Genomic DNA, 20,079 nt, shown 5'->3' with positions numbered 1-20,079 from the left:
GTCTTGCCTCAATATGGCCACAGTACTCTAGTTTTCTGGTTCTAATTGTGTCCCCATATTCGTTATCCTTTTGCCTCAGAACGTCTTTGTCGATAATTCTTTGCATCCAGAAAATTTCTAACACTCATTATCACAGCTACATTTCAAATGCTTCAGCGTTCTTCGTTATTGCCTCATTAGTTGTCCGCATCTCCGGTCTGTACTAGAGTATCGGTACTATACAGCACTCGTTCGTTCGGAAGAGCCTTAGTTCCGAGTTTAAATTACAGATGGTAAAGAAAGGTCTCATTTAAAAAGACAGCAGCAGTCTTTTCAGTTCTGCTACTGATTTCCCAGGTCTGGTGGAATTTATCACTGGTCTGAATGGTACAACATTTATATTTTGATAACCTTTCCGTGGCTACGGTGTTAATTGTAATACCTAATCAGATCTTTGGGAGCTCGGGCAATAATCGTGTATCTGAATACGCTAAAATTCATTTTGAGAACCAAAATCATTGCCAACTCTTAACTTTTGTAAGTAGTGTCCACAGCTACATTATATTTTCTGTTACTAATAGCGTGTTGTCAGCATTAATCGCTCTTCTATTCACTTTCGACAAATTTTTCTACATTTTGTACGGCTCGCCTGAAGCGTGCCGCCAAATACCAGTAAATTACCAGTAGGGAAAAAAACCCAGCCTTGTCTTACTCCCACCGTTATCTTTCTCTACCTGAACTGATTTAAACTGGAGCACGCTTAACAGCTAAACTATAATTTGATTTCTATAAGCTGTGGTGCTAGAAATAAGCTGTAACAGGAAGACAGCACTAAAGGCATATCCAGGGGGAGTAACATTCTGGGCAATGCACCGTGCAGTCAAACTGCATTCCAAACTCAAAAACAAATCTTGAGAATAATATGAACAAAGATTCCTGCCAATATATTTGCCACGACTGAGTGCACATCAGCAAACAGCTCTACAAAGAGTCGTAGAACCAAAAACTGTGAAAATATTCGTGCCTCCAAACCCAGAAATCCTGTATATCAGAAAACTCTGCTCCAGTGTGAAATACAATTGCACAAACACCCTCCAAATAATACCAAATTTGTGTTTGAAGCCTATCTTAAAATATAATAATAATAATAATAATAATAATAATAATAATAATAAACCCCATGGAGGCCCAGGAAAAGAATAAGCCTCCGGTATGTTCTGCCAGTCGTAAAAGGCGACAAAAAGAACAAACCACTAATAGGGCCAACCCCCTTTTAGTGTGATTAGTTGGTTCAGGACAGAACTAAAGAAGCTCTGGAAAAGCGCCGTCATGGTCGGGGACGACGCTTGAACCCTATGCCCGCCCACAATGGTAATGACACTGCTAGCCAACTGGAAAATGATTTAAATCCAAATAGAGGTGTTTCGCAGGATATGCTTCCTGCAACCACTCTAGAAGGAAAACAAAGACAGAGGATGAGATGGTCAGATGAAGTTAATCGACACCTCGTGTTCTGTTATTACCAAGCAACAAACCTAGGAACCAACACAACTGGATACAGATCACAAGTATGTTGTTGATGTTGTTGTTGTGGTCTTCAGTCCTGAGACTGGTTTGATGCAGCTCTCCATGCTACTCTATCCTGTGCAAGCTTTTTCATCTCCCAGTACCTACTGCAACCTACATCCTTCTGAATCTGCTTAGTGTATTCATCTCTTGGTCTCCCTCTACGATTTTTACCCTCCACGCTGCCCTCCAACACTAAACTGGTGATCCCTTGATGCCTCAGAACATGTCCTACCAACCGATCCCTTCTTCTGGTCAAGTTGTGCCACAAACTTCTCTTCTCCCCAATCCTATTCAATACCTCCTCATTAGTTATGTGATCTACCCATCTAATCTTCAGCATTCTTCTGTAGCACCACATTTCGAAAGCTTCTATTCTCTTCTTGTCCAAACTATTTATTGTCCATGTTTCACTTCCATACATGGCTACACTCCATACAAATACTTTCAGAAACGACTTCCTGACACTTAAATCAATACTGGATGTTAACAAATTTCTCTTCTTCTGAAACGCTTTCCTTGCCATTGCCAGCCTACATTTTATATCCTCTCTACTTCGTCCATCATCAGTTATTTTGCTCCCCAAATAGCAAAACTCCTTTACTACTTTAAGTGTCTCATTTCCTAATCTAATACCCTCAGCATCACCGGACTTAACTCGACTACATTCCATTATCCTCGTTTTGCTTTTGTTGATGTTCATCTTATATCCTCCCTTCAAGACACCATCCATTCCGTTCAACTGCTCTTCCAAGTCCTTTGCTGTCTCTGACAGGATTACAATGTCATCGGCGAACCTCAAAGTTTTTATTTCTTCTCCATGAATTTTAATACCTACTCCGAATTTTTCTTTTGTTTCCTTTATTGCTTGCTCAATATACAGATTGAACAACATCGGGGAGAGGCTACAACCCTGTCTTACTCCCTTCCCAACCACTGCTTCCCTTTCATGTCCCTCGATTCTTATAACTGTCATCTGGTTTCTGTACAAATTGTAAATAGCCTTTCGCTCCCTGTATTTTACCCCTGCCACCTTTAGAATTTGAAAGAGAGTATTCCAGTCAACATTGTCAAAAGCTTTCTCTAAGTCTACAAATGCTAGAAACGTAGGTTTGCCTTTCCTTAATCTTTCTTCTAAGATAAGTCGTAAGGTCAGTATTGCCTCACGTGTTCCAGTGTTTCTACGGAATCCAAACTGATCTTCCCCGAGGTTGGCTTCTACTAGTTTTTCCATTCGTCTGTAAAGAATTCGTGTTAGTATTTTGCAGCTGTGACTTATTAAGCTGATAGTTCGGTAATTTTCACATCTGTCAACACCTGCTTTCTTTGGGATTGGAATTATTATATTCTTCTTGAAGTCTGAGGGTATTTCGCCTGTTTCATACATCTTGCTCACCAGATGGTAGAGTTTTGTCAGGACTGGCTCTCCCACGGCCGTCAGTAGTTCCAATGGAATATTGTCTACTCCGGGGGCCTTGTTTCGACTCAGGTCTTTCAGTGCTCTGTCAAACTCTTCACGCAGTATCATATCTCCCATTTCATCTTCATCTACATCCTCTTCCATTTCCATAATATTGTCCTCAAGTACATCGCCCTTGTATAGACCCTCTATATACTCCTTCCACCTTTCTGCTTTCCCTTCTTTGCTTAGAACTGGGTTTCCATCTGAGCTCTTGATATTCATACAAGTCGTTCTCTTATCTCCAAAGGTCTCTTTAATTTTCCTGTAGGCGGTATCTATCTTACCCCTAGTGAGATAGGCCTCTACATCCTTACATTTGTCCTCTAGCCATCCCTGCTTAGCCATTTTGCACTTCCTGTCGATCTCATTTTTGAGACGTTTGTATTCCTTTTTGCCTGTTTCACTTACTGCATTTTTATATTTTCTCCTTTCATCAATTAAATTCAATATTTCTTCTGTTACCCAAGGATTTCTACTAGCCCTCGTCTTTTTACCTACTTGATCCTCTGCTGCCTTCACTACTTCATCCCTCAAAGCTACCCATTCTTCTTCTACTGTATTTATTTCCCCCATTCCTGTCAATTGCTCCCTTATGCTCTCCCTGAATCTCTGTACAACCTCTGGGTCTTTTAGTTTATCCAGGTCCCATCTCCTTAAATTCCCACCTTTTTGCAGTTTCTTCACAAGTATACACAACATTTATTACCAGATACCCAGAAATAAAATTTTTAAGAGAACAATGACTAGCTGATCAGATCCGTGTAATAATAAAAAATAACAGGATACCCCAGTCAGAATTAGAAAACATCAAACAACAAGTACAACAAATACTAGAACAAAATAATGTGCAATCAGAAGAAGAAGAAAATACAGTAATGGACTCAAACATCCCAGAGCAAACAAACAAAGAACAACACGCATCAATTAAACAATCAGAGGAAAACGAAATCTTAAGACAGCCACCAGAACAAGCACAAATAGAACACAAAGTGACACACATGTTAGATATAGAATATATAGAATACAAAGACACAAATACAGACATTAGACCATTCTTGCATAGACTGCCAAATAACCCACAAGTCGAAACAGCAATAAAAACTATCAACACAATCATACACAACAAAATAAATGAAAACACAACTATGGAAGAGTTACAACTACTGGTTTATGTAGGAGCACTCACTACACTAAATATACACACTAGGCAGAGATCAGAACCAACCAACACACAGAAGAAACCCACAAAACCAGCACGGCAACACAGGCTACAGATCAGAATAGAAAAACTGAGAAAAGACATCGGACAGCTAACACAATTTATAAGAAATGAAATATCAGACAAAAAACGAAAAAGGTTAGGTAAAATCTCACAACAAGAAGCGATAGAGCAATTAGATGAAAAGAAGCAGACATTACAAGCATTGGCCAAACGACTTAGAAGATACAAAAAAAGTGAAAATAGAAGGAAACAAAACCAAACATTCATTCAACACAAACCAAAAGAAATTTTACCAGACAATAGATAACACACACATTAAAATAGACAGTCCACCAAACATAACAGACATGGAACACTTCTGGAGCAACATATGGTCAAACCCGGTACAACATAACAGACACGCACGGTGGATACAAGCAGAAACAGACAAATACAAGATGATACCACAAATGCCTGAAGTGATAATTTTGCAACATGAAGTCACCCGAGCAATTAATTCTACTCACAGTTGGAAAGCCCCTGGAAATGATGAAATAGCAAACTTCTGGCTAAAGAAGTTCACCTCAACACATTCACATCTAACTAAATTATTTAACAGTTACATTGTAGACCCATACACATTCCCTGATACACTTACACATGGAATAACCTATCTGAAACCTAAAGATCAAGCAGACACAGCAAACCCAGCTAAATATCGCCCCATAGCATGCCTACCAACAATATACAAAATATTAACTTCAGTCATTACACAGAAATTAATGACACATACAACACAGAACAAAATTATAAATGAAGAACAAAAAGGCTGCTGCAAAGGAGCACGAGGATGTAAAGAGCAACTGATAATAGATACAGAGGTGACATATCAAGCTAAAACTAAACAAAGGTCGCTACACTACGCATACATTGATTACCAAAAAGCTTTTGATAGTGTACCTCACTCATGGTTACTACAAATATTGGAAATATACAAAGTAGATCCTAAATTGATACAGTTCCTAAACAAAGTAATGAAAAACTGGAAAACCACACTTAATATCCAAACAAATTCAGATAATATCACATCACAGCCAATACAGATTAAGCGTGGAATATACCAAGGAGACTCATTAAGTCCTTTCTGGTTCTGTCTTGCTCTGAACCCACTATACAACATGCTAAATAATACAAATTATGGATACAATATTACTGGAACATACCCACACAAAATCACACATTTGCTATATATGGATGATCTAAAACTACTGGCAGCAACAAATCAACAACTCAACCAATTACTAAAGATAACAGAAGTATTCAGCAATGATATAAATATGGCTTTTGGAACAGACAAATGTAAGAAAAATAGCATAGTCAAGGGCAAACACACTAAACAAGAAGATTACATATTGGATAACCACAGCGACGGCATAGAAGCGATGGAAAAAACAGATGCCTATAAATACCTAGGATACAGACAAAAAATAGTAATAGATAATATAAATATTAAAGAAGAACTGAAAGAAAACTATAGACAAAGACTAACAAAAATACTGAAAACAGAATTGACAGCAAGAAACAAGACAAAAGCTATAAATACTTATGCTATACCAATATTGGCCTACTCATTTGGAGTAGTGAAATGGAGTAACACAGACCTAGAAGAGCTCAATACACTTACACGATCACAATGCCACAAATATAGAATACATCACATACATTCAGCAACAGAAAGATTCACATTAAGCAGAAAGGAAGGAGGAAGGGGATTTATCGACATAAAAAACCTGCATTATGGACAGGTCGACAATTTAAGAAAATTCTTTCTAGAACGAGCAGAAACTAGCAAAATACACAAAGCAATCACTCATATAAATACATCGGCTACACCATTGCAATTTCATAACCATTTCTACAACCCTTTAGATCACATAACATCAACAGATACGAAGAAAGTAAATTGGAAAAAGAAAACACTACATGGCAAGCACCCGTATCATCTAACACAGCCACACATCGATCGAGACGCATCCGACACGTGGCTAAGAAAAGGCAATATATACAGTGAGACGGAAGGATTCATGATTGCAATACAGGATCAAACAATAAACACCAGATATTACAGCAAGCATATTATTAAAGATCCCAATACCACAATAGATAAATGCAGACTTTGCAAGCAACAAATTGAAACAGTAGATCACATCACAAGCGGATGTACAATACTAGCAAATACAGAATACCCCAGAAGACATGACAATGTAGCAAAAATAATACATCAACAGCTTGCCTTACAACATAAACTAATAAAACAACACGTTCCACATACAAGTATGCACCACAAAATGTACTGGACAATGATGAATACAAATTATACTGGAACAGAACCATTATAACAGTAAAACAACACCACATAACAAACCTGACAGCATACTGACCAATAAAAAGAAGAAATTAACACAACTAATCGAAATATCCATACCCAATACAACAAATATACAGAAGAAAATAGGAGAAAAAAAATGAAAAATACATCCAACTGGCTGAGAAAGTCAAGGACATGTGGCATCAGGATAAAGTTGACATTATACCAATTATAGTATCAACTACAGGAGTCATACGACACAATATCCACCAGTACATCAAAGCAATACAGGTACATCCAAACTTATATATACAACTACAGAAATCTGTAATTAATGATACATGTTCAATTACTCAAAAGTTCCTAAATGCAATGTAACATATACCGTACAGTTAAAAGGAAGTCACGCTTGATCAAGGTCCATGTCACTTTCCATTTTTAACCAGACATAACGTCTGAGAGAGGAAAGGGAAATAATAATAATAATAATAGTAACAATAATACTTGAGTGATTTCTAATGGACCACCATTGTTACACTGTAAGTAAATTCCTTGAAAAATGAAGTGCAATTTTTATAACATAAAATTGTCACATTACCTTAAGATATTGCATTAATATCCTCATAGGTAAAACATTACAAGGGCCCGTTGGGGATATCTAAGATGGTGGAACAGCTGAATTGTGAAATAATGTTTGATAGGATTTGTTTTTGTTTTTTTTCCCCCTTAATTAAAGCATGGGGCCAGGCACATGGATGGGTGCAGACAAGTGATCATACACTGAAGCAGGGTATTTTCCCAGATAGACTGAAGTACGCCATTGTTAAACCACTGCATAAGAAAGGGGACACGTCTGATGTCAACAACTAGTGCCCAATCTCTCTTCTGACTGCCTTATCCAAAATTCTTGAAAAAGTAATGTACTGTAGAGTAGCTTCACACCTATGTAAAAAGAAAGTTTTAACAAAATGTCAGTTTGGTTTCCAGAAAGGTTTTTCAACGGAAAATGCTATATATACTTTCACAAATGAAATATTAAATGTTCTGAGTAACTGGAAGTCACCCGTTGGGATTTTTGTGATCTATCAAAGGCTTTTGATTGTGTAAATCATGGAATACTTCTAGATAAGCTCAAGTACTGTGGTATGAATGGAACAGCGCTCAAATGGTTCAAGTCATACCTAACTGGAAGAGTGGAGAAAGTTGAAATAAGCAGTTCACATAATATGCAAAAAACTGGTGATTTCTCAAACTGGGGAACAATAAAGAATGGGATGCCGCAAGATTAGGTCTTGGGTCCTCTGCTGTTCTTAATATATATTAATGACTGGCCATTCTATATTCACGAAGATGCAAAGCTGGTACTTTTTACCGATGATACAAGTATAGCTATCACATCTGACAGACAAGAATTAAATGGTGAAATTGTAAACGATGTTTTCCAGAAAATCGTTAAGTGGTTCTCTGCAAATTGGCTCTCATCAAACTTTGACTAAACACAGTATATACAGTTCCACACAGTAAATGGAATGACCCCATTAATAAATATAGACTTCGATCAGAAATTGGTAGCTAGGGTAGAATATTCAAAATTTCTAGGTGTATGCATTGATGAGGGGTTGAACTAGAAAAAACACACTGAGGACCTGCTGAAACGTTTGAGTTCAGCTCATTATGCTATTAGGGTCATTGCAAATTTTGGCGATATGCAGCTGAGTAAATTACCACGCATGTTTCCATTCTCTGCTATCATATGGCATCATATTCTGGGGTAACTCATCATTGAGTGAAAGAGTGTTCATTGCACAAAATCGTGTAATCGGAATAATTGCTGGAGCTCATCCAAGATCATCCTGCAGACACTTATTTAAAGAGCTAGAAATCTCCACTGTAGCCCCACAAAAAAAAAAAAATTATATATATATATATATATATATATATATATATATATATATATATATGAATTAATAGAGGGAAACATTCCACATGGGAAAAATATATCTAAAAACAAAGATGATGTGACTCACCAAACGAAAGCGCTGGCAGGTCGATAAACACACAAGCAAACACAAACATACACACAAAATTCAAGCTTTCGCAACAAACTGTTGCCTCATCAGGAAAGAGGGAAGGAGAGGGGAAGACGAAAGGAAGTGGGTTTTAAAGGAGAGGGTAAGGAGTCATTCAAGCAGACAGAAATATGTCTGCTTGTGTCTGTATGTGTGGATGGATATGTGTGTGTGTGCGCGCGAGTGTATACCTGTCCTTTTGTGTATGTTGTGTTTGTTTGTGTGTCTATCGACCTGCCAGCGCTTTTGTTCGGTAAGTCACCTCATCTTTGTTTTTTTATTCACTTATGAAATTTGTTACTAACAATCTGAACAAATTCAAAAGTAATAGCAGTGTATATGGCTACAACACTAGGAGAAAGGATGATCTTCACCACTCAAGGTTAACTCTAACTTTGGCTCAGAAAGGGGTAAATTATGCTGCCACAAAAGTGTTTGGTCGCTTACCTAATAGCATCAAAAGTCTGACAGACAGCCATATAGCATATTTAAAAGGAAATTAAAATAATTTCTTAATGGCAACTCCTTCTACTCATTAGATGAATTTTTGGATATAGTAAGTGGGTAATCCCCCAACCTAAAAAAAAAGAGTTGTGTCATGTAATATTTTGTCTAATGTAATATCTTGTATAGACACCTTTTATTAACCGGACACGTTCCACATCATTACGAAGTGTCGTATTCATGATCTATGTAACAAGTACTAATCTAATCGAATCGTAGGCATCCAACATCTCCGCATGGACGGCCCATTGCAAACTTCAGCCTACTCATACATACTTAATGCCAAACTCATTGTCTGTAAGTTCACGTCGTAAACTGCATAAATGTTACGATACTCTACACGATTTTGTTATGTTTAATTCTGTGTCATTTACTGACAGGTCCCAATATTTCCATCAGGTATCATGGGGCCAATATGAAATAAATATTCACCCCCAGTGAATCAGGAATTCGTAACTGTCACAAACCAACCCCAAACTATTAACTGACCGTGGCAGCATACACATCTGTCACTGACAGTCGTACTACTATTAACAATTACACACACATATGTTTCAATGTATTAGTGGCCTGTTACAGTTGTGTTTACAACCAGTGTACACTGTAAACAGACTAGGTCTACCTTTGTGATTTCTGGCACTGAACACCCTTGTAAGACCTTAACACAAAACAGACCTGCATTAATGCCGTGTACAGAAACACCAAGTACTTCCTTACCTAACTTTTCACACAAAATAAGAACACAAACAAATCAAGATGAAATTCATGATACAATGCATTTGCAACCCAATTAGAATAATCTTGCACTTGATTCTTCTTGTGTTTTACACCTCTCAATGAATTATTTTGAAAGTAATTGCCTAGGCAGCAAACCTTAGTAAGACCAAGTCTTGGCATACTTCCGACTAAGGTGTAAATCTGGATGGATTCATTGGCATGTCAGTCTGACAATGGCAAGGAAATTATACAACAGCTTTCCTTGACATAATATCAGACAGACATCTGCCTTGGTAAAATCACATGCAGTTTTTTTATGAAGTTGTATACAATGTTCAGTTCTGAACTGTGAGCAAATGTGTACATCAAAGTATCCACTCATCACACATGGGGATGTGCTGCAGCCAAACATACAAATTGCGTCCATCCCTCAAAACTAGTTAGTAAAGGATTCTGTGCAATCTCAGCTACAATGAGGTGTATAAAGAGCTGTTCAATAGTACCAAATTAATTATACTGAAGCCTTCCGCACCAATTCACGACCGTACTGTTGCACAAGCAGGACTAAAGATGAAAATGCATTCATTAATGTTAACACTAATCACATATTCATATCTTGTAAACTGCCTCGTTCCACATAATTTCAATTAATAAAATCATTTGAATGATCTACGGAACATGTAACTAACCACTGTCAAATTTCGACCTAATCTAGATTTCAGTCTACACTAAAGATCTGAATGTCACCACAACTTAGACTTCATATTCACATTCGTCAGTTTTTTCAACTCTCAACCGAACTGTCTGCTTTTCATCTGACCTATACTTCTACAGATCAGTCTGTCTCCACAACCTATGTTCCAAAAATTAATACAGATACAAAGGCAATATTGCAGATGTTCTTTTTTCCTCCTGTTCACAAACATTTAACACAAAGTGCCACCACATCATCACATCACGGGACACAGCCAGCTGGTACGTTAAGTAAGCATACATTTCTGAAAGTACACAACTAACTACAAAACATAAGCGCTATACGATCTAAACGGGAATGCAAACATTATAGCAGTGGGAGAGATCTGACAGTCACTGGCAAGGCACAGCACGGACAACAGGCCTGTTTACACAGGTATCGAAACTTATAACTGACTTCCGAGGTACTTAAAAAATTTAAAACAAAGCTGTTATGACATGGCATAAAAGAGTTTCTTATCACTAAAGTGTATTTAAAGATCTCGTATCAGGGGAATAAACTATCTTCTCATTTCTACTACTGTGGACACATTTTTAGATCTCACAAAGGCTTTCTATCAGGTGAACTGCACACTTCTGTTGTAGAAACTGAGGGCGTGTAATATCAAACACTCATCTCAGGAGCTCCTGTCTAAATGCCTAAAAAGGACATAAATATTGTACAAATATAAATTATCAAAATGAAAAAAAAAGAACATTTAGTCTACGAGTGAAACAGTAATGCAGGATGCTTGCACCAGGGGTGTGTAAATGGTATTGTAGAAACTTCTAAGTCACATATAATTACTTGTGCTGACGAGTCTCTCTGCTGCTTTATGGTGAGAATGAGGAGGATATAACATTCAACACACAGGACAAAAGAAGTGACTAGTAAATATTTTAGTAACAAGGGCCTAAAAGACAATAGTACAAAATCACAGTTACTGCAGTTCAAAGAAAGCAATTCATGCCACAGATGTGTAGGAAATATTTGTGGAATTCAAGTACAAACAATGAAGACTTTAAATATATTATTTTGTACTTGGATGGTAATCTTCAGAGGGAAAACTGTGCAACATTTTACAACAGAAAATGAGCAGCACATTGTACTTACACAGCCAACTGTCTAACAGGATGACACACCCAAACATTATGCTGTACATAACCACAAAACAAGAAATAAATACAGTTTCTATCCATATATCTGGTGAAACAAATTGCCGGAGTCCATAGAGCACACATTGACACTCCCTTTGAAACAAAATTAAAATTTTCTTTGTAAATAAATGTCTGTATTCACCGAAAGAAATCTAAGCTGTATATATTATCGATTAATCTATGTAAATATATATGTTATGTATTAAAACTTTGTACACAAATATTTTATATGTACCATACCTTTGTAAACAATATGATGTTTGCAAAAGTCACCATATGTTTACAACACACAAAAAGAAATTTAAATGAATAAGTACTAAATCACTCACTCAGATGTACTGATTTTTTTGTGTGATAACTGATTGCACACATGACAAACTGCAACATAGTATGTAACCATCCAAAATAAAATCTTGTATTTGTCTAAGAACACTAGAGAAATAATACAGGAGTCACAGTAATGGTTGAAGTTTTTAACATAATGTCAAAATCTGATCAAGAATATAAATGGTGAAAAATAAAAATGGTTAGTCACAAATATCTACTCAAACGGTATTATGTTATCATATCACATACAAGTGTAAACAAACAGGCAACATTTGCACCAAAACAGTTTCTGGTACAGGATCAAACTATCTGTTGCCAAACTACATTATACAGCTGGAAATACCGGTAAAAGTGTTGCCTCGAAGTGGCAGAGGCGTTAACTGAATTTCAATACAGTCCGCCACACACCGAGGGTTGGAAATCTTCAAGAATCAACCTTAGATTTGCATACGTGAATTTTAACTACTAACGTAAGGAAATTTATGTTTTTTTTTTACTAACGATCACCAACCGCCATATTTTGACAGTGTTTCGCTTTGCTAACCTGGAATATAAGCTTGTCTTTCTTCTGACAGTTGATCTTAAGACGTGTTGGCGATTTTCAACTTAAATTTTCATGCTCAGAGTGTCAGCGAAGCATATATACTCAACTAAGAAACGGTTGCAAGGGCGCCGTTAATTGGTGGAGTGCAACTGTGAACATGAAGTCGTAAAATCCATTAGAGCCCAAACTGACACAAGCAACATTAAACAAAAGCCATATTTCGATGTCAACGTGAAAAGTAAATAAAACAGCATCAACAAGTATTTCGTCACCTGTCAACGCCCAATTGTCTCACTCGAGTCGGGCAACAACAGACGGATCAGATCGATAACAAGTCCAAGTGCACATACTGCAGAACCATCTACCGGTTATTCTGCCAAACAGGTCAATAAGAACGCGGGAAATAATTTTAAAATCTAGTTTCATTTATATCCAACCACTGTGCAGTACATGCAGAAGATTCCAAGTCACACATTATTGTTCATGCGTGGGTTGCCAAAAAACCATACATTTTGTTTATAGTATGCATTTTAACCATCAGCTGCTAGTTTCGGATATTAACCATTATCCATGAGAGAGGGTACAGCCAACGAGTTGGGTACAGCAGACTAGTTTCTCCTGCGATTGTACATGATGGAGGCCAGTCAAGGAATATTTTAGAGAACTGGTATAAAAAATTTATTTCGAAGGCCCAGTCAAATCTTTACAAGTTTATCCCTCGAGCGACTTAACGTTGTGCCTACGTAAGACTAGTCGCTTGTCTTTCAAAACCGAGGCAGTTCTGTCCAGTTAAAGCTACTGACAAGAGACGCCTTGCTGAAACTGCTAGCGAATTCACGCCATTGGTTTTAGCCAATAGCGTGCTTGGGATACAGGCCACGTTTGTGGATGCTGGAGTGTTCTGCGGTGCGGAACACAGCTGCCTCTCTCTCTTGTAACGCAGACCTCGAGCAGAACAGTCGTCTTTTTGGAAGGCAGAGCCTCTGACTCTGCTTTTCATGACCGGCCACCAACGTATGTTAACTTGAACCGCTTCCCCTTCCGTTGCCTGCTTCAATTAATTGTTCGACCTCCTAGACTGGCCTAAACCAGGTAACTTGCGACCCTAGGCGCGCCCCTTGTACGCTGTACCTTGAAATATATCCTCTTTATTGTACCTAATTTCCTGTTTTGTCTTTTAACGGCAGCCCTGGATGCCCACTAGGCATACGTAAGTACCCAGTCCCCCCTTCCCTGCCCGTATACATTGACATTGGAGTCAGAAGTGGGGTCGTATTCATTAACATGATGTCTGTCGGTTTGGCATAAGATATGACTGTCAGTATTCTATGACAAATTGTTTGCACCAATTTCACTGGATAATTTCAATATTGTTCAGCTTCAAACGAATATGGGATATTTTTAACTAATCTATTGTACCCTACATGCTAGATAATGATGGGTAATCGAAACTGGTAGATGACTAATGGAACAAATAAACAGCTGATGGTTAAAATGCATTTTATATAATATCTTATGGCTGTTCAGCCTCACCTTGTGTAAACATTACAAATTTTTTTGGATGCTGTATTTGTTGACAAAATAGATCGGTTGGCTTCAGGACTGTAATTGTAACTGCTACCCTGAAAGAAACAGTACAACAATTCGATAAAAAACATTTAAGATTCATTTATATACTTTTATTTTTCTGATGACAGCCAGTATTAACACTGGATGCACCGAACACGGTTCCCATGGTGGACTTGCACGTAGTTGACGAGGGTTTCCGGTATTGTCCATCAAGTGGGGAGGGGGGGAGGACTATTGCGAGATATTCATGCACAAGACTTTCACTCACAACTTACGTATTATTTATTAATCTGAGACAATGAAAAATGAAAAGTAGATGAATGTTAAGTTCACGGCACTATAAATCGGTAGACAAAATCTCATTTTTGGAACGTTTGCACATTGCATTTATTAAACAGATCCTAGCAGAAACTATGCCGAAAGAATGGTCAATATGATGTTCACTTAAAATCATTGTCATCTGTGCTTGATTCAAGATCATCCTCATCCTCGTCATTTCTTGAGAGTGTGGTATTGATGATAACTTTGTCAATAGTCATTTCCATTATTCTATTATTATAGTCTTGCACTTTTCCACAGTAACCTCGCCAGTCCTGTGCAATAAATGAAAAGAAGGCAGCCTTAACAAGATTCTGCAGCTTTTCCTTCTACATGTAACCACTTACATTTTTCTCCTGAAACCGCGTTTTATTTTGGCCCATTAAAATTCTGTAGGATTTAGATCGCAGTTACAGGGCAGCAAACAGCCTCTGCTCCCAGCGATTTTATCCATGACCTAGGCTGGTTTGTTTCATTTTATTTCAGTTAACAGTCCAGCCTTTCTCAGTGGTTGCACTTTATTTTTCTGTCTCGAAACCACTCTAACATTGTGATCCTGAGACCTTATTTATTAGGCGCTCTGTCAACTTTGCTGGGTATGCCGCATTACCCGGCACCATTACAGAATTGGGTGGAAAAATTAGGAACTACCATACCTGCAAACCATTTTTCGGAATCAATGGAGTTCATTTGTCCAAGATAAATTACCTACAGTTGAGTTCGCCCAAAACCGGAGGTGTGGTTGCTTGCCAATCCTACGCTACCAATAATCAAACCCTCTGAAGTGCTACCCTACGGAATAACACCTTTAACTACGGCTATTAATAAAATATCGATATTATTTAAATTGTACCAATATAGGTCGGCGAAATTTTTCTTCACCGATATATTGATATCGAAATTGCAATATCAAATGCCGATATTATTAATTTATATTATTTTTTTCCACAATTTCCGGTAAATATTTGAAGTTGTTAGTTGAAATATGAGTAGAACTTAATTTCACATTCACGCTGTGAAATAGTCCTACTACTTTTTGAGCTTTCATCCCGTCCAGTCTTTCTCTTTGACTGTGTGAAGCAAATACAGATGGCACAAAGAAGAAGTCCGATGGGGGACGGTGTGAATGGAATAACAAGATATCCGAGGCGAAGAAGTAGTACACCAGTTCCGTTAAAAAACAATTTTTAACGCAACTAATATATCATTTCTTCTTATCGACATTCTTCAAAAACAATTGTTGAAATTAATGAACAAAAATCTAAATTACAAGTTTGGTCTTTGCGGTGAGCAGGACGTGTGAGACGAAATGTTGACGTTGCTACCAACAGAAACTGCAACGTCTAGCTTCACCACGCAAATTTGACAGTACAACTGTTGGGTCGCTGGCCTTTGCAGAAATGAAAAAAAACAAGGAAGTCGACATGAAGTGTTCCAGACAAATCAGATATGTTTCAAAACCGAACGACAGACTCATCAGGCACATTTTATTGTGCCACTTACCTGCAGTTAACATTGTTAGCAGTCTGCAGCTCGTGGTCGTGCGGTAGCGTTCTCGCTTCCCATGTCCGGGTTCGATTCCCGGCGGGGTCAGGGATTTTCTCTGCCTCATGATGACTGGGTGTTGTGTGGTGTCCTTAGGTTAGTTAGGTTTAAGTAGTTCTAAGTTCTAGGGGACTGATGACCATAGCTGTTAAGTACCATAGTGCTCAGAGCCATTTGAACCATTTTTTTGAACAAAGTTAGCAAAGTGGTTGTTGCCAAGCATGAACATGCACCGTTTTCCTTTCACGTCTTGCTCTAAGGGGAATGATGCTAACTTCATAATGTACAGAATATCTAATAATATATCAAATCTTAAATATACAGCTCTAAAGCTGGCAGTATATTTAGAATGTGCAGCAAGTACTTTTTGGCTGGTATGTCGATATATTTCCTGTCGACATATCGATAATTTCTTCTATACATCGATGTCCTATAACTATACAGTTAAAAAATATCGATGTATCGGATTCCCTTTCCTTACATTGGCACTACATCCCAGGTAGGGACTTGGCCTCCTAGATAATTTTCTGCCATTCCTCTCTGGACTGCGCTGTAGACCTCTAGTTATGGCAACCAACTCGGACAGTGTCTTCTCCAACTTCATCACTCCATCTCAGCCTTCGTCGGCCTCTTGCTCTTCTTCCTCCAGGTTCACTGCAGCAGGCTTTCCTTGCAGGATCTGTCTCACTGTGTCGTATTACATGTCCAGCCCATCTCAATCTCCACAAATTTATGAACTTGACCACACCACTCTCCTTACAGCAAACATAAAGCTCATCATTCCTTTGCATTCTCCAACTCCCATTTTCATACACAGGGTCAAAGACTCTCCTCAATGTACTCCTTTCGTATGATGTCAGTCTACCTTCACCCTGCTTTGTAGTCGTCCACGTTTCTGAACCGTATGTCAGTGTTATTTAGGTGTATCAGCATTTTGTAGAATCGGTACTTTGACTCTCGTGATAAAAGCTTGGATTTAAAATGTCACAGCATTCCAAAATAACATCGATTTGAAGCATGTATGCGAGCCTTAATTTCTGTCAAAGTGCTTCTATCTTTGCTCCCAGATAACTGAAACATCTCACTCACTCAAAAGTCAGACCATCGAAGGTGACTGTGGTCTGTAAAGGTTGATTTGTACCATTATACATCCTTCATTAATTTTCAGGCCCATCTTCTCTGCCCTCAGTCTTAGAGCTGAGAAGGGACTTTCAAAGTCTCTAAATGTTCTACTTATTTGGTCCAAATCATCTGCTTATCCCAACAATTGTACGGAGTTATAGCAGATAGTACCTCTTGCCTGGATACCCAATTCACGCACCACTTTTGCAAGTGCCAGATTGAAGAACAGGCAGGGAAGACCATCACTTTGTCTTAGCCCAGTTGATGTGGGAAACCGGGGTGATGGCCTTTACTGAACTCACACAGTACATTGTGGGTGCCTTAGGGTAACGCCTATCAAATACACCAACCTCTTTGGCACCCGAAATTCTCGCATTGCCTCATAAAGTTTATGCCCTGTTTATTGTGTCTTATGAAGATTTGAAATCAATGAAAAGATGGTGCACACCAACATTAAATTCGTCGGTCTTTTCTAGTATTTGTGGAGAGTAAAAATCTGGTTCAGAGTTGACTTTCCTGGCGTGAATTCACATTAATAATGTCCAATAATGTTTTCTGCTATAAGTGGGAGTCTACCAAACAAGATATTTTACAATACTTTATATGTAATATTTAGGAGTATTACGCCTCTGTAGCTGCTGCATTTACATATACCACCTTTCTTGTGTATCAAACACACTATCGCTACATTCCATTCTTCTGACAACTCTTTTGCCAGATAAGGCACAAAATCTTGTATACCCTGAGATTTAACTCAGCTCCTCTGGCTTTCAATAATGCTGGTGCTATATTATCAGTCCATGGTGCCTTAGTGTTCTTCAGTCAGGCAAATTTTTTCTTTTCTCCTTGAGAGAGAGAGAGAGGGGGGGGGAGTGTGGCCTCACCATCTTCTTCTGGCTGCTCTGGAGCATCCAACAGTTCACTAAAATATTCAACCTGGTGTTCCAATATCTCTTGCTCATCAGTCAATAATTCTCTATTTTTACTTTTTCATTTATTAACATGCAGCTTAAATGTTCTTCTTTCACTGTCAATTGTCTGACAGAATTTTCGACATCTTTTTTTTTCAGCTGTCTCCAGTTCTTCAGTCTGCTTTGTTTTCCATTCCCTCTTCTTCTCGTGACCCAATTTCTTCTCTTCCTTCCTTTTATCTTGATAATTTCTTTCTGCTAAACGTCTATACGATTTATCTAGCATTTTCCTATCAACCGAGTTTTTCTCATTACTTATTCTTTTACAGTCTTCATCAAACCAGGAATTTTTTGGTTGTTTTCCTTCTTTCCCTAGCACTTCTTCTGCTCCCTTAATGACTGCATCCCTGTGAGCATTCCATTCCTGATCCAGAGTATCACTTACATTAGGAGTGTATACCGCAAGTTTCCCTGTAATCTTCTCAGAGTACGTTTTTGCAAATCTTTTCAGTTTTTCCTTTTATACCATATACTTTCTTTGAAACATTCCTCTGACTTTCCTCACATTAGATATTCGAGCTCTTAGTTTTGCAATTACAAGATGATGGCCTGAATCCACATTAACTCCTCCATAGGTATGTACATCTATTAAGTTTGAGAAATACTTGCCATAAATAATTACATGATCGTTTTGGTTGAGGGTATGCTGATCAGGGCTGCATCATGTTGTTTTATGGATCCTTTTGTGTGGGAACTTAGTACTACCTACTGCCACACTATGTTTTAGTGCAAACTGAACAACTCTGTGTCCATTACCATTTGTGTATTCATGGAAGTTATGCTTTCCTATTGCTGGACAGTAATACTCTTCTTTTACAATATGTGCGTTGAGGTCTCCAATAATAATTTTAACATCAAGCCCAGGGCATCTGACATAGGTACTCTCAAAGTTATCACAGCAGGTGTCTTTGTTCTGGTCATCTTCTACTTCTATAGGTGCACGTACATTGGTCGATGAATAGTTTGCGAATTGGGTCTTCAATGTCATTTGTGATATTCTAGACATTATTCCAGTAAATCCACCCATTATATGCCCAAATTTTTGTCTTCCTGCGGAGTCTGTAGCAAATTCATAATCGCTCAGCAGATCGAGGTAGGAAATTATCCAGCTTCCCAAACTGAGCACTCTGTGTCCATTCTGTCACATTTCCTGTAGGGCAGCTGTGCGTGTCTCGGTTTTATAGAGCTGTTCTATCACTGTCCTCAGGGCCTCCACCCTGAATAATGACTTTAGATTCCAGCTTCCAATAAACATATCGTTTTCCGTTTTCCGTTTGCCTTTGCCTTCCCCTTTATCAGTGCTGTGTCGTTGTCCACATATCAGTCTGGCTTCCTTACTTTGAGTTTACTGAACAGGGTTTTTGTACGGGAAGGGGATGTTAGCCGCTTGCCCAACTCCCTACTCGGAGGACAAGGACTCGTATCGGGTTTACTGCTTTAGAGAAACTGCCTTCCCGGCCCTATGTTGTGGGACACACTCTATCTGGCTCCTCTGTCGAGATAGAACGTCTCCCTGGGTGACCCTGCCAGTAGCTACGCTACCGTCGGCAAAGCTCTCGACTCGGACGGAACACACGAGCTGTCCTGGTGTCCTCTGGGAGGGATATCGGATTCCTGATATTTTTAAAAGTATCGACGTTCGTACCTGTGACACCTTCTGCTCGCTGGTATTTGACGAACGTCCGAGACTCGTTCAGGTAGCACACTCCACCGGCACCCCGCCTGCCGCTTTTCCCCTGTAACAGGAGGCTGTAATGCCGAGCCACAATGTCACGACGCTCCAGATCATTTATTGCGCTCTCGGCGCCAAACTAAACCCACCGGTTTCAAAAGTTTTGCGAGGGAACTACGTCTCCATTTGCATCCAATCTCTGGTACCGCGCGCCGCAGCATTTGAATCCGCGCCAGACGTCATGAACGTCGAAGA

At 38.6% G+C, this 20,079-nt stretch overlaps 1 long non-coding RNA gene across 1 annotated transcript in view; it reads right to left on the bottom strand.

The window, feature by feature from the left end:
• The window catches only part of LOC124554125, a 28,797-nt gene extending 15,779 nt beyond the window's left edge, over positions 1-13,018 (bottom strand). Inside the window, exons 1-2 of the long non-coding RNA XR_006968253.1 lie at positions 12,900-13,018; positions 12,628-12,776 (exon numbers count right to left, since the gene is read on the bottom strand). This is a non-coding gene — a long non-coding RNA (uncharacterized LOC124554125). The remainder of the gene's footprint in view (positions 1-12,627; positions 12,777-12,899) is intronic.
• Positions 13,019-20,079: the final 7,061 nt, after the last annotated feature.

The sequence above is a fragment of the Schistocerca americana genome, chromosome 11 (genome assembly GCF_021461395.2).
Source record: "Schistocerca americana isolate TAMUIC-IGC-003095 chromosome 11, iqSchAmer2.1, whole genome shotgun sequence".
Classification (NCBI taxonomy): domain Eukaryota; kingdom Metazoa; phylum Arthropoda; class Insecta; order Orthoptera; family Acrididae; genus Schistocerca; species Schistocerca americana.
This window is presented reverse-complemented; position numbering and strand designations above follow the sequence as displayed.